Source organism: Rhipicephalus microplus, unplaced genomic scaffold (genome assembly GCF_043290135.1).
Source record: "Rhipicephalus microplus isolate Deutch F79 unplaced genomic scaffold, USDA_Rmic scaffold_245, whole genome shotgun sequence".
NCBI classification, from domain to species: domain Eukaryota; kingdom Metazoa; phylum Arthropoda; class Arachnida; order Ixodida; family Ixodidae; genus Rhipicephalus; species Rhipicephalus microplus.
The window spans coordinates 122,501-135,000 of record NW_027464816.1 but is presented as its reverse complement, the minus strand read 5'-3'; the positions used below and the strand labels follow the sequence as shown (position 1 = coordinate 135,000).

The 12,500-nt window shown below is 61.7% G+C and overlaps 1 non-coding gene across 1 annotated transcript; it reads left to right on the top strand.

The window, feature by feature from the left end:
* Positions 1-9,037: 9,037 nt before the first annotated feature.
* Positions 9,038-10,852, top strand: LOC142792800 (small subunit ribosomal RNA). The gene has a single exon (XR_012891217.1). It is a non-coding gene; the product is annotated as a small subunit ribosomal RNA (ribosomal RNA).
* The last annotated feature ends 1,648 nt before the right edge of the window (positions 10,853-12,500 follow it).

Sequence of the window (12,500 nt, the reverse complement as noted above, 5' to 3'; positions counted from 1 at the left end):
GTTTTCGCGCCGCCCCGGCTGACGCGGTTTCGTGCCGCCCCGGCAGACGCGGTTTTTTGCGCCGCCCCGGCTGACGCGGTTTTTGCCGCCCCGGCTGACGCAGTTCGGACTTAGCACTTTTCGGCTGTGCCTGGCTGGCGGCCCACTCACTCGATCGCCATGTCTGTTTGCCACAGTTTTCCCGGTGGTGCCGCACCCGGGCTCGCCCCGGCTGACGCAGTTTTCGCGCCGCCCCGGCTGACGCGGTTTCGTGCCGCCCCGGCAGACGCGGTTTTCGCGCCGCCCCGGCTGACGCGGTTTCGTGCCGCCCCGGCAGACGCAGTTCGGACTTAGCACTTTTCGGCTGTGCCTGGCTGGCGGCCCACTCACTCGATCGCCATGTCTGTTTGCCACAGTTTTCCCGGTGGTGCCGCACCCGGGCTCGCCCCGGCTGACGCAGTTTTCGCGCCGCCCCGGCTGACGCGGTTTCGTGCCGCCCCGGCAGACGCGGTTTTCGCGCCGCCCCGGCTGACGCGGTTTCGTGCCGCCCCGGCAGACGCAGTTCGGACTTAGCACTTTTCGGCTGTGCCTGGCTGGCGGCCCACTCACTCGATCGCCATGTCTGTTTGCCACAGTTTTCCCGGTGGTGCCGCACCCGGGCTCGCCCCGGCAGACGCGTTTTTTTTTTCTTTCGCCCCGGCTGACGCAGTTTTCGCGCCGCCCCGGCTGACGCGGTTTCGTGCCGCCCCGGCAGACGCGGTTTTTTTGCGCCGCCCCGGCTGACGCGGTTTTTGCCGCCCCGGCTGACGCAGTTCGGACTTGGCACTTTTTGGCTGAGCCTGGCTGGTGGCCCACTCACTCGATCGCCATGTCTGTTAGCCACAGTTTTCCCGGTGGTGCCGCACCCGGGCTCGCCCCGGCTGACGCAGTTTTCGCGCCGCCCCGGCAGACGCGGTTTTCGCGCCGCCCCGGCTGACGCGGTTTTTGCCGCCCCGGCTGACGCAGTTCGGACTTGGCACTTTTTGGGCTGAGCCTGGCTGGCGGCCCACTCACTCGATCGCCATGTCTGTTTGCCACAGTCTTCCCGGTGGTGCCGCACCCGGGCTCGCCCCGGCAGACGCGTTTTTTTTTTCTTTCGCCCCGGCAGACGTGGTTCCCCCCCCCCCTTTTCGCTCGCCCCGGCTGACGAGGTTTTCGCGCCGCCCCGGCTGACGCAGTTTTCGCGCCGCCCCGGCTGACGCGGTTTCGTGCCGCCCCGGCTGACGCGGTTTTCGCGCCGCCCCGGCTGACGCGGTTTTTGCGTCGCCCCGGCTGACACGGTTCGGACTTTGCACTTTTCGGCTGTGCCTGGCTGGCGGCCCACTCACTCGATCGCCATGTCTGTTTGCCACAGTTTTCCCGGTGGTGCCGCACCCGGGCTCGCCCCGGCTGACGCAGTTTTCGCGCCGCCCCGGCTGACGCGGTTTCGTGCCGCCCCGGCAGACGCGGTTTTCGCGCCGCCCCGGCTGACGCGGTTTCGTGCCGCCCCGGCAGACGCAGTTCGGACTTAGCACTTTTCGGCTGTGCCTGGCTGGCGGCCCACTCACTCGATCGCCATGTCTGTTTGCCACAGTTTTCCCGGTGGTGCCGCACCCGGGCTCGCCCCGGCTGACGCAGTTTTCGCGCCGCCCCGGCTGACGCGGTTTCGTGCCGCCCCGGCAGACGCGGTTTTCGCGCCGCCCCGGCTGACGCGGTTTCGTGCCGCCCCGGCAGACGCAGTTCGGACTTAGCACTTTTCGGCTGTGCCTGGCTGGCGGCCCACTCACTCGATCGCCATGTCTGTTTGCCACAGTTTTCCCGGTGGTGCCGCACCCGGGCTCGCCCCGGCAGACGCGTTTTTTTTTTTTCTTTCGCCCCGGCTGACGCAGTTTTCGCGCCGCCCCGGCTGACGCGGTTTCGTGCCGCCCCGGCAGACGCGGTTTTTTGCGCCGCCCCGGCTGACGCGGTTTTTGCCGCCCCGGCTGACGCAGTTCGGACTTAGCACTTTTCGGCTGTGCCTGGCTGGCGGCCCACTCACTCGATCGCCATGTCTGTTTGCCACAGTTTTCCCGGTGGTGCCGCACCCGGGCTCGCCCCGGCTGACGCAGTTTTCGCGCCGCCCCGGCTGACGCGGTTTCGTGCCGCCCCGGCAGACGCGGTTTTCGCGCCGCCCCGGCTGACGCGGTTTCGTGCCGCCCCGGCAGACGCAGTTCGGACTTAGCACTTTTCGGCTGTGCCTGGCTGGCGGCCCACTCACTCGATCGCCATGTCTGTTTGCCACAGTTTTCCCGGTGGTGCCGCACCCGGGCTCGCCCCGGCTGACGCAGTTTTCGCGCCGCCCCGGCTGACGCGGTTTCGTGCCGCCCCGGCAGACGCGGTTTTCGCGCCGCCCCGGCTGACGCGGTTTCGTGCCGCCCCGGCAGACGCAGTTCGGACTTAGCACTTTTCGGCTGTGCCTGGCTGGCGGCCCACTCACTCGATCGCCATGTCTGTTTGCCACAGTTTTCCCGGTGGTGCCGCACCCGGGCTCGCCCCGGCAGACGCGTTTTTTTTTTCTTTCGCCCCGGCTGACGCAGTTTTCGCGCCGCCCCGGCTGACGCGGTTTCGTGCCGCCCCGGCAGACGCGGTTTTTTTGCGCTGCCCCGGCTGACGCGGTTTTTGCCGCCCCGGCTGACGCAGTTCGGACTTGGCACTTTTTGGCTGAGCCTGGCTGGTGGCCCACTCACTCGATCGCCATGTCTGTTAGCCACAGTTTTCCCGGTGGTGCCGCACCCGGGCTCGCCCCGGCTGACGCAGTTTTCGCGCCGCCCCGGCAGACGCGGTTTTCGCGCCGCCCCGGCTGACGCGGTTTTTGCCGCCCCGGCTGACGCAGTTCGGACTTGGCACTTTTTGGGCTGAGCCTGGCTGGCGGCCCACTCACTCGATCGCCATGTCTGTTTGCCACAGTCTTCCCGGTGGTGCCGCACCCGGGCTCGCCCCGGCAGACGCGTTTTTTTTTTCTTTCGCCCCGGCAGACGTGGTTCCCCCCCCCCCCTTTTCGCTCGCCCCGGCTGACGAGGTTTTCGCGCCGCCCCGGCTGACGCAGTTTTCGCGCCGCCCCGGCTGACGCGGTTTCGTGCCGCCCCGGCTGACGCGGTTTTCGCGCCGCCCCGGCTGACGCGGTTTTTGCGTCGCCCCGGCTGACACGGTTCGGACTTTGCACTTTTCGGCTGTGCCTGGCTGGCGGCCCACTCACTCGATCGCCATGTCTGTTTGCCACAGTTTTCCCGGTGGTGCCGCACCCGGGCTTGCCCCGGCAGACGCGTTTTTTTTTTTTCTTTTCGCCCCGGCTGACGCAGTTTTCGCCCCGCCCCGGCTGACGCGGTTTCGTGCCGCCCCGGCAGACGCGGTTTTTTGCGCCGCCCCGGCTGACGCGGTTTTTGCCGCCCCGGCTGACGCAGTTCGGACTTTGCACTTTTTGGCTGAGCCTGGCTGGCGGCCCACTCACTCGATCGCCATGTCTGTTTGCCACAGTTTTCCCGGTGGTGCCGCACCCGGGCTCGCCCCGGCAGACGCGTTTTTTTTTTTCCTTCGCCCCGGCAGACGTGGTTCCCCCCCCCCCTCCGTCTTTCTTTTTGTTTTTTTTTTCGCCGCGGCTGAAGTGGATTTTTCGGTGCCTCGACGCCCCGGTAGTCGCGGTTTTTCCGTTTCCGCACGGCCCCGGCTGACGCTGCTCGGTCACAGTCGCCTTTTGTGAGGATTGCAGACTTCTTGAGCGCGGGTGTTTTTTTTTGTTGTTGTTGTTGTTTTATTACGCATTCGCTCCAGCAGACGCTGTTTAGACTTTTTGTTTCCTCTTTTATCCTGCGACGAGGTGACGAGGTTTATTCGGTGCCCCGCCGCCCCGGCTGAAGTGATTTTTCCTGTCCCGTGCCGCCCCGGCTGACGCGGTTGGGACTTCGCGTTTGTTCGGCCGCCACGGGTTTTGGCGCACTCGCTCGGTTGCTTGTTGTTGCCACTTGTTGCGAACCCAGGTTTCTTGAGCGAGCGCGGGCGTTTTTTCTTCCTTTCTTTCTTTGTTCTATGTGTTAGCGAATCGGCCTTTAATATCACACGAGGACTCACAACCAACAATTTTCAGTTTGAAGTGTAAAAAATCTGCAGGTGTTGACGTAACTGACTTGCCCCGTACCCTTGAGTACATCCATGAAGTTCTCGTAGTACTACTAAATCGCATTATTCCAAGTGGAGAAATTCCCATAAACTTGCAAACCTCTACACGAAAATCGGTGCGCGTGATAAAGTTGAAAATTATCGTCCGATATCAAATGTGCCTTCTATAACACAAATTCTAGGAAAAAAAAAAAAAAAACACTTGTTCGCCGTTTTCTGCGCCGTGACTGGCAGCACTCCGGCGAAGCGAAACGGGGTCGATTCGAGCACGATATCGGCGTCTTTCGACGTGCTCGCCGGCGACCGTCGCACGAGTACGTCGCACGAGCGCGTCTGCCGGGGCGCCGTTTGCGAAGCCGACGCAAAAGTGGGAACCGCCGCTCGGATGATCGCCGCTTTCGGCAGAGTGAGTGTTGGCACTCCGGGGAAGCGAAACAGCGTGAATGCGCCCACGAAATCGGCGTATTTTGAAGTGCCCGCCGGCGACCGTCGCACGAGTACGGTAAACCGCGTCAGCCGGGGCGTAGTTCGGGACGCCGACGAAAAAGTGGGAAGCGCAACTCGGATCTTCGCCGTTTTTGCAGGAGTGAGTGGCGGCCCTCCTGCGAGACCAAGAAGCATCGATTCGTGCACGAATTCGGCGCCTTTCGACGTGATCGCCGGCGACCGTCGCTCGAGTAGGGCAAACCGCGTCTGCCGGGGCGGGCTTCGGGACGCCGATGCGAAAGTGGGAAACGCTGCTCGGATGTTCGCCGTTTTTGGCCGAGTGAGTGCTGGCACTCGGGCGAAGCCAAACGGGGCCGATTACGGCACGATATCGGCGTCTTTCGACGTGCCCGGCGGCGACCGTCGCACGAGTACGGTAAACCGCGTCAGCCCGGGCGGAGTTCGGGACGCCGATGCGAAAGTGGAGAACGCCGCTCGGATCTTCGCCGTTTTTGGAGGAGTGAGTGGCGGCACTCCGGAGAAGCCAAGGAGCGCCAATTAGCGCACGATATCGGCGTCTTTCGACGCGCTCGCCGGCGACCGTCGAACGAGTAGGGCAAACCGCGTCTGCCGGGGCGGGGTTTACGACGCCGACGCAAAAGTGGGAACCGCCGCTCGGATGTTGGCCGTTTTTGGCAGAGTGAGTGCTGGCACACCGGCGACGCGAAAGAGCGCGAAAGCGCCCACGAAAGTGGCGTATTTGGACGTGCTTGACGGCGACCGCTGCAGGAGTACGAAAAACCACGTCAGCCGGGGCGAGCGACCCACGGCGGTCTGGGTGCTTATCGCTGCTATTATAGGGGCACCCCGGCAGACGCAGAAAAAAAAAATTTTTTTTTCGACCTTCTTTTTTGCTGGTCGAGCTCGGGTAACCCAGGTCGCAATGGGAGCCGCGCACGAAAGCGGCGTCGCGAGACGCGTTCGCGGTCGCTAGTCGCACGAGCTCGGCAACCGCGTCAGCCGGCGCGGAGTTCGGGATGCCGACGGCTAAGTGGGTACCGCTGCTCGGATGTTCGCCGTTTTTGGCCGAGTGAGTGCTGGCACTCCGGCGAAGCGAAACGGGGCCGATTCGGGCACGATATCGGCGTATTTCGACGTGCTCGCCGGCGACCGTCGCACGAGTACGGCAAAGCGCGTCTGCCGGGGCGAGGTTTGCGATGCCGACGAAAAAGTGGGAAGCGCCGCTCGGATCTTCGCCGTTTTTGCAGGAGTGAGTGGCGGCCCTCCTGCGAGACCAAGAAGCATCGACTCGCGCACGATATCGGTGTCTTTCGACGTGCCCGCCGGCCACCGCCGCACGAGTACGGCAAACCGCGTATGCCGGGGCGGGGTTGGCGACGCCGACGCAAAAGTGGGAACCGCCACTAGGATGTTCGCCGTTTTTGGCAGAGTGAGTGCTGGCACACCGGCGACGCGAAAGAGCGCGAAAGCGCCCACGAAAGTGGCGTATTTGGACGTGCTTGACGGCGACCGCTGCAGGAGTACGAAAAACCACGTCAGCCGGGGCGAGCGACCCACGGCGGTCTGGGTGCTTATCGCTGCTATTATAGGGGCACCCCGGCAGACGCAGAAAAAAAAAATTTTTTTTCGACCTTCTTTTTTGCTGGTCGAGCTCGGGTAACCCAGGTCGCAATGGGAGCCGCGCACGAAAGCGGCGTCGCGAGACGCGTTCGCGGTCGCTAGTCGCACGAGCTCGGCAACCGCGTCAGCCGGCGCGGAGTTCGGGATGCCGACGGCTAAGTGGGTACCGCTGCTCGGATGTTCGCCGTTTTTGGCCGAGTGAGTGCTGGCACTCCGGCGAAGCGAAACGGGGCCGATTCGGGCACGATATCGGCGTATTTCGACGTGCTCGCCGGCGACCGTCGCACGAGTACGGCAAAGCGCGTCTGCCGGGGCGAGGTTTGCGATGCCGACGAAAAAGTGGGAAGCGCCGCTCGGATCTTCGCCGTTTTTGCAGGAGTGAGTGGCGGCCCTCCTGCGAGACCAAGAAGCATCGACTCGCGCACGATATCGGTGTCTTTCGACGTGCCCGCCGGCCACCGCCGCACGAGTACGGCAAACCGCGTATGCCGGGGCGGGGTTGGCGACGCCGACGCAAAAGTGGGAACCGCCACTAGGATGTTCGCCGTTTTTGGCAGAGTGAGTGCTGGCACTCCGGCGAAGCGAAAGAGCGCGAATGCGCCCACGAAAGTGGCGTGTTTGGACGTGCTTGACGACGACCACCGCAGGAAAACGAAAAACCACGTCAGCCGGGGCGAGCGACCCATGGCGGTCTGGGTGCTTATCGCTGCTATTATAGGGGCACCCCGGCAGACGCAAAAAAAAAAAAATTTTTTTTCGACATTCTTTCTTGCTCGTCGACCTCGGGTGACCCAGGTCGCAGTGGGAGCCGCGCACGAAAGCGGCGTCGCGAGACGGCTTCGCGGTCGCTAGTCGCACGAGCTCGGCAACCGCGTCTGCCGGGGCGGAGTTCGGGACGCCGACGGCTAAGTGGGAACCGCCGCTCGGATGTTCGCCGTTTGTGGCCGAGTGAGTGCTGGCACTCCGGCGAAGCCAAACGGGGCCGATTCCGGCACGATATCGGCGTCTTTCTACGTGCTCGCCGGCGACCGTCGCACGAGTACGGCAAAGTGCGTCTGCCGGGGCGGGGTTTGCGACGCGTACGCAATAGTGAGAACCGTCGCTCGGATGTTCGTCGTCTTTCGCCGAGCCAGTGCTGGCACTCCGGCGAAGCCGAACGGAGCCGATTCGGGCACGATATCGGCGTCTTTCCACGTGCTCGCCGGCGACCGTCGCACGAGTACGGTAAACCGCGTCAGCCGGGGCGGAGTTCGGGACGCCGATGCGAAAGTGGGAAGCGCCGCTCGGATCTTCGCCGTTTTTGGAGGAGTCAGTGGCGGCACTCCGGTGAAGCCAAGGTGCGCCAATTCGCGCACGATATCGGCGTCTTTCGACGTGCCCGCCGGCCACCGTCGCACGAGTACGGCAAACCTCGTCTGCCGGGGCGGGGTTTGCGACGCCGACGCAAAAGTGGGAACCGCCGCTCGGATGTTCGCCGTTTTTGGCAGAGTGAGTGCTGGCACTCCGGCGAAGCGAAAGAGCGTGAATGCGCCCACGAAAGTAGCGTATTTGGACGTGCTTGACGGCGACCGCCGCAGGAGTACGAAAAACCACGTCAGCCGGGGCGAGCGACCCACGGCGGTCTGGGTGCTTATCGCTGCTATTATAGGGGCACCCCGGCAGACGCAGAAAGAAAAAAAAAAAAAATGGGGACATGGCGTGCGTCACCGTGCGGCTTCGCAGCGTTGCCGAAGTCGCCGAGCCCTTCGACTGAGCCGAACGGCGGACAGGGAACGTTGGTCGGCCGTTCTAACCTGTCGGTGCCACGCCGAGACGTCGTTAAGGAAAACCGCGTCGTGGGCCTCTACGACGCCGTCGAGTCGTTGTACGTTTGGTGTCCAGCGTGTCGGCGGCGAGTAGCGGACACGTCGTTCACGACTTCGGTCTTTCGCAGTCGACGCGAACTTGCGGAGAGTCGTGGTGCCTCACGTTTTCGGCAGAAACCGCGGCGGAATTTTCCCGTGCGTGCGCGCACGACCTCGGTGCTGTGCCGTCAGCGTAGTGTTGCACAAACTCGTGGCCTACCCAAGGTGCGGTACGTTTGCGGCCGTATCCTCGGTGGGAATTTCGTGAGTAGGGTCGCAAATTCTACGACCTCGGCGGGTTTGAGAGCGACGTAGACTTGTGGCACGCTCAACGTGCCACACGTTTCGGGGCACACCCGCGGTGAAATTTTCTCGAGTACGCTCGTATTAGTGCCCAAGGAGGTCTGGGTACTTATCGCTGCTATTATGTGGGGGTTCTCGTGAGCGGCGTACGCGAAAGCGACCGGGTGTCTGATATGCGGCGGGCTTCGGCCTCGTCAAGCGTGTCCTCGGGTCTGCTCCAGGGGAATCCACGGCAGTCGTCTGCAGCCTCATCCGCTTGATGCGTTAGGGGCTGGTTGTCGGACGGTGCCGTTTTACCACGATATCGAGGTGTGTTCCGTGTCGTCCTCGGGCGATTCAGATGCGAAAGCGCCGAAGACGCGGGCGTGACCCGTCGTCTGGCGGCTTTGCAGTCTCGGCTCCGTTGCTTGTTCCGGCCGGTCCACCGACAGTGCAGCGGGCTTGGGCAACCCGCACGGCGCGACCGAGTCGATGCAACGAAAAAGAGCGAGCATGAACGTGCTTCTTGCCGCACGGCTCCCACTCGTCTTTCGGGAAGGTTGTGCCGTAGCGAGCTCGAACGCCGTCATCTCGGAGTGCAAAATAAGCGTGTTGGGGCGCCTGAAGGTGGCCTCCGCCGCACACAGACTGCGTCCGGCCCGCCGAAGGCGAGGACGGACGCGCAGTCGAACGATTACCTGGTTGATCCTGCCAGTAATCATATGCTTGTCTCAAAGATTAAGCCATGCATGTCTAAGTACATGCCGAAATAAGGCGAAACCGCGAATGGCTCATTAAATCAGTTATGGTTCCTTAGATCGTTTCTTCCTACTTGGATAACTGTGGCAATTCTAGAGCTAATACATGCAGTGAGCCTGGAGCCCTTTGGGTAACGGGTGCTTTTATTAGACCAAGATCGATCGGGTTTCGGCCCGTATTGTGTGGTGACTCTGGATAACTTTGTGCTGATCGCATGGCCACGAGCCGGCGACGTTTCTTTCAAGTGTCTGCCTTATCAACTTTCGATGGTAGGTTACTTGCTTACCATGGTTGTTACGGGTAACGGAGAATCAGGGTTCGATTCCGGAGAGGGAGCCTGAGAAACGGCTACCACATCCAAGGAAGGCAGCAGGCGCGCAAATTACCCACTCCCGGCACGGGGAGGTAGTGACGAAAAATAACAATACGGGACTCTTTTGAGGCCCCGTAATTGAAATGAGTACACTCTAAATCCTTTAACGAGGATCAATTGGAGGGCAAGTCTGGTGCCAGCAGCCGCGGTAATTCCAGCTCCAATAGCGTATACTAAAGCTGCTGCGGTTAAAAAGCTCGTAGTTGGATCTCAGTTCCAGACGAGTAGTGCATCTACCCGATGCGACGGCTCGGACTGAACATCATGCCGGTTCTTTCTTGGTGCACTTCATTGTGTGCCTCGAGATGGCCGGTGCTTTTACTTTGAAAAAATTAGAGTGCTCAACGCAGGCGAGTCGCCTGAATAAACTTGCATGGAATAATAGAACAAGACCTCGTTTCTGTTCTGTTGGTTTTTGGAATACGAGGTAATGATTAAGAGGGACGGACGGGGGCATTCGTATTGCGGCGCTAGAGGTGAAATTCTTGGACCGTCGCAAGACGAACTACTGCGAAAGCATTTGCCAAGAATGTTTTCATTGATCAAGAACGAAAGTCAGAGGTTCGAAGGCGATCAGATACCGCCCTAGTTCTGACCATAAACGATGCCAACCAGCGATCCGCCTGAGTTACTCAAATGACTCGGCGGGCAGCTTCCGGGAAACCAAAGTATTTGGGTTCCGGGGGAAGTATGGTTGCAAAGCTGAAACTTAAAGGAATTGACGGAAGGGCACCACCAGGAGTGGAGCCTGCGGCTTAATTTGACTCAACACGGGAAAACTTACCCGGCCCGGACACTGGGAGGATTGACAGATTGAGAGCTCTTTCTTGATTCGGTGGATGGTGGTGCATGGCCGTTCTTAGTTGGTGGAGCGATTTGTCTGGTTAATTCCGATAACGAACGAGACTCTAGCCTATTAAATAGGTGCGGGGTTCCCAGCACCTTACAACCTTCTTAGAGGGACAAGCGGCTCCTAGCCGCACGAAACAGAGCAATAACAGGTCTGTGATGCCCTTAGATGTCCGGGGCCGCACGCGCGCTACACTGAAGGAAGCAGCGTGTCTTTATCCCTGTCTGAAAAGACTGGGTAACCCGTGGAACTTCTTTCGTGATTGGGATAGGGGCTTGCAATTGTTCCCCTTGAACGAGGAATTCCCAGTAAGCGCGAGTCATAAGCTCGCGTTGATTACGTCCCTGCCCTTTGTACACACCGCCCGTCGCTACTACCGATTGAATGATTTAGTGAGGTCTTCGGACCGATGTCCGGCGCGGCCTTTCGGTTGCGCCGGTCTGTTGGAAAGATGACCAAACTTGATCATTTAGAGGAAGTAAAAGTCGTAACAAGGTTTCCGTAGGTGAACCTGCGGAAGGATCATTAACGGATTGTGAAGGGTGAGCGCCTCAGCTGCGTCTGCGCCCGACACTTTCTGCCGCTGACCCCGTTTGGACGCGGGGTCGGCTTTTCCCCACGGGGCTGCCTGAATGTGGAGCGGCACCCCGTGACAAATTGTTGCGCCCAGCGGACGCCAACACCGCGACCTTGGACGGTCGGCCAGGTGGCGGACGCGGGTACAAACGGCGCAACGCACTCATAGGTCGGCTTTCGACCCGCCACTGCACCGTGGCTCGAAGCGCTCGAAATGCGCGACCCGACCGCTGCGGGACCGCCTAGTACTGTAAACAGGAGCGGCGGAGCGCGAACGGCGAGTCGTGGTTACGTCGGTAGAAGGCGAGGCTGCGCGTTCCCGAAACGCCAGCCGAGTGCCCTCCCGACCGTTCGAGCGTGCAAGAACGAGACCCGACAATCGCGCGGCGACTGCCAAGTACGAGAGGAACGGCACAAGCGTCGGCGGTCGGTCAAGGAACTGGCGATGTGACGGGTCCGCTGTGCACCAGTGCATACCGTCCCGCCGTCCGCGGCAAGCGCCTCCGCGTCCTCGGGTGACGGAGGCTGCCGGTCGGTTCTTGCAGGCGAGGGATCTCGCTGGCACCGGTTCGCGTTGACGCGCGGCCGGTCATGGCACGGCGATGCGACGGCCGAGGTGCGCAGTACTCGATGGAGGAACCGCACGCTCCGATGACCGTCCCGCCCTCCGCGGCGTATGCGTACCGACCGTAATGGTTGCAGCAGCGCCGGCCGGCTTTTGAATTCGCCACACGAAACACGGTGCGAGATCGCGGTTAGGGGAGCGTCGACGTTGCCAGGCGTTTTGCTTGCTGCCGAGGGAAAGGCGGCACGGCCACGTCGCGCTCGTCGCGATTAGCGGGTCTGCGCGCTTTGGGAAGGTGCCGCAACGACTTGCCGAAAGAGGAAGCACGGAAGAACGAGGGACTTGGACGTCCCGACAATTGAACGCACTTGCGGCCAGGCCCTTGCTGGCTTCGTTCTTCCGCCTCGAGTAGGCTCGTACGCGGCTCCGGCGCCGAAAGTGGTCCTTGGCACCGACTTCGGTGGACGTGGGAAGTGCCGCGCAAGTACGGCGCGCCTGGCTCCACCTGTTGGCTAAAGTAGGCAGCCGGATCGGAATTTTGGTGTGCGGTGGCAAACCGTGGATGCGAAAAAAGCTTGTGCGATTTCGTGGAACAAAAAGCGGGGGTCCCCCTTTTTATGCGGAGGAGACCGACCCGCCTGCCGTGGTGAACCGCGACGCCACGGTAAAAACGGGAGAGGCTTGTCGATGGGACCGTGCATCCCGCGCTCCACGGAGGCCGGGAGGCGGCCGCCCGAGGAAATGTGTAGCCGTCGAGGCCCGCATCTGCGTGCACTCTTATCCAAATGGGTGTACCGCAGGCATTTTCTGGTTAGGCGGGCCAATGAGAGCGAGCACACAACGATACCTACGGGTCCGGCTTGGAGAACCGGCTTCGACGCCTCCCGAGTATTTATAGAGGGGTGGACCACGAAAGCACTCGCAAGTAGCGAAAGCGAAACGCCGTCCGAAACACACCGTTTGCTCGATTTGCGGCAGCCGAAAAAGGCGCGGCAGAGTTTTGGAGTCCAAGCGTGCGCTGAAAAGCGCCCTTCT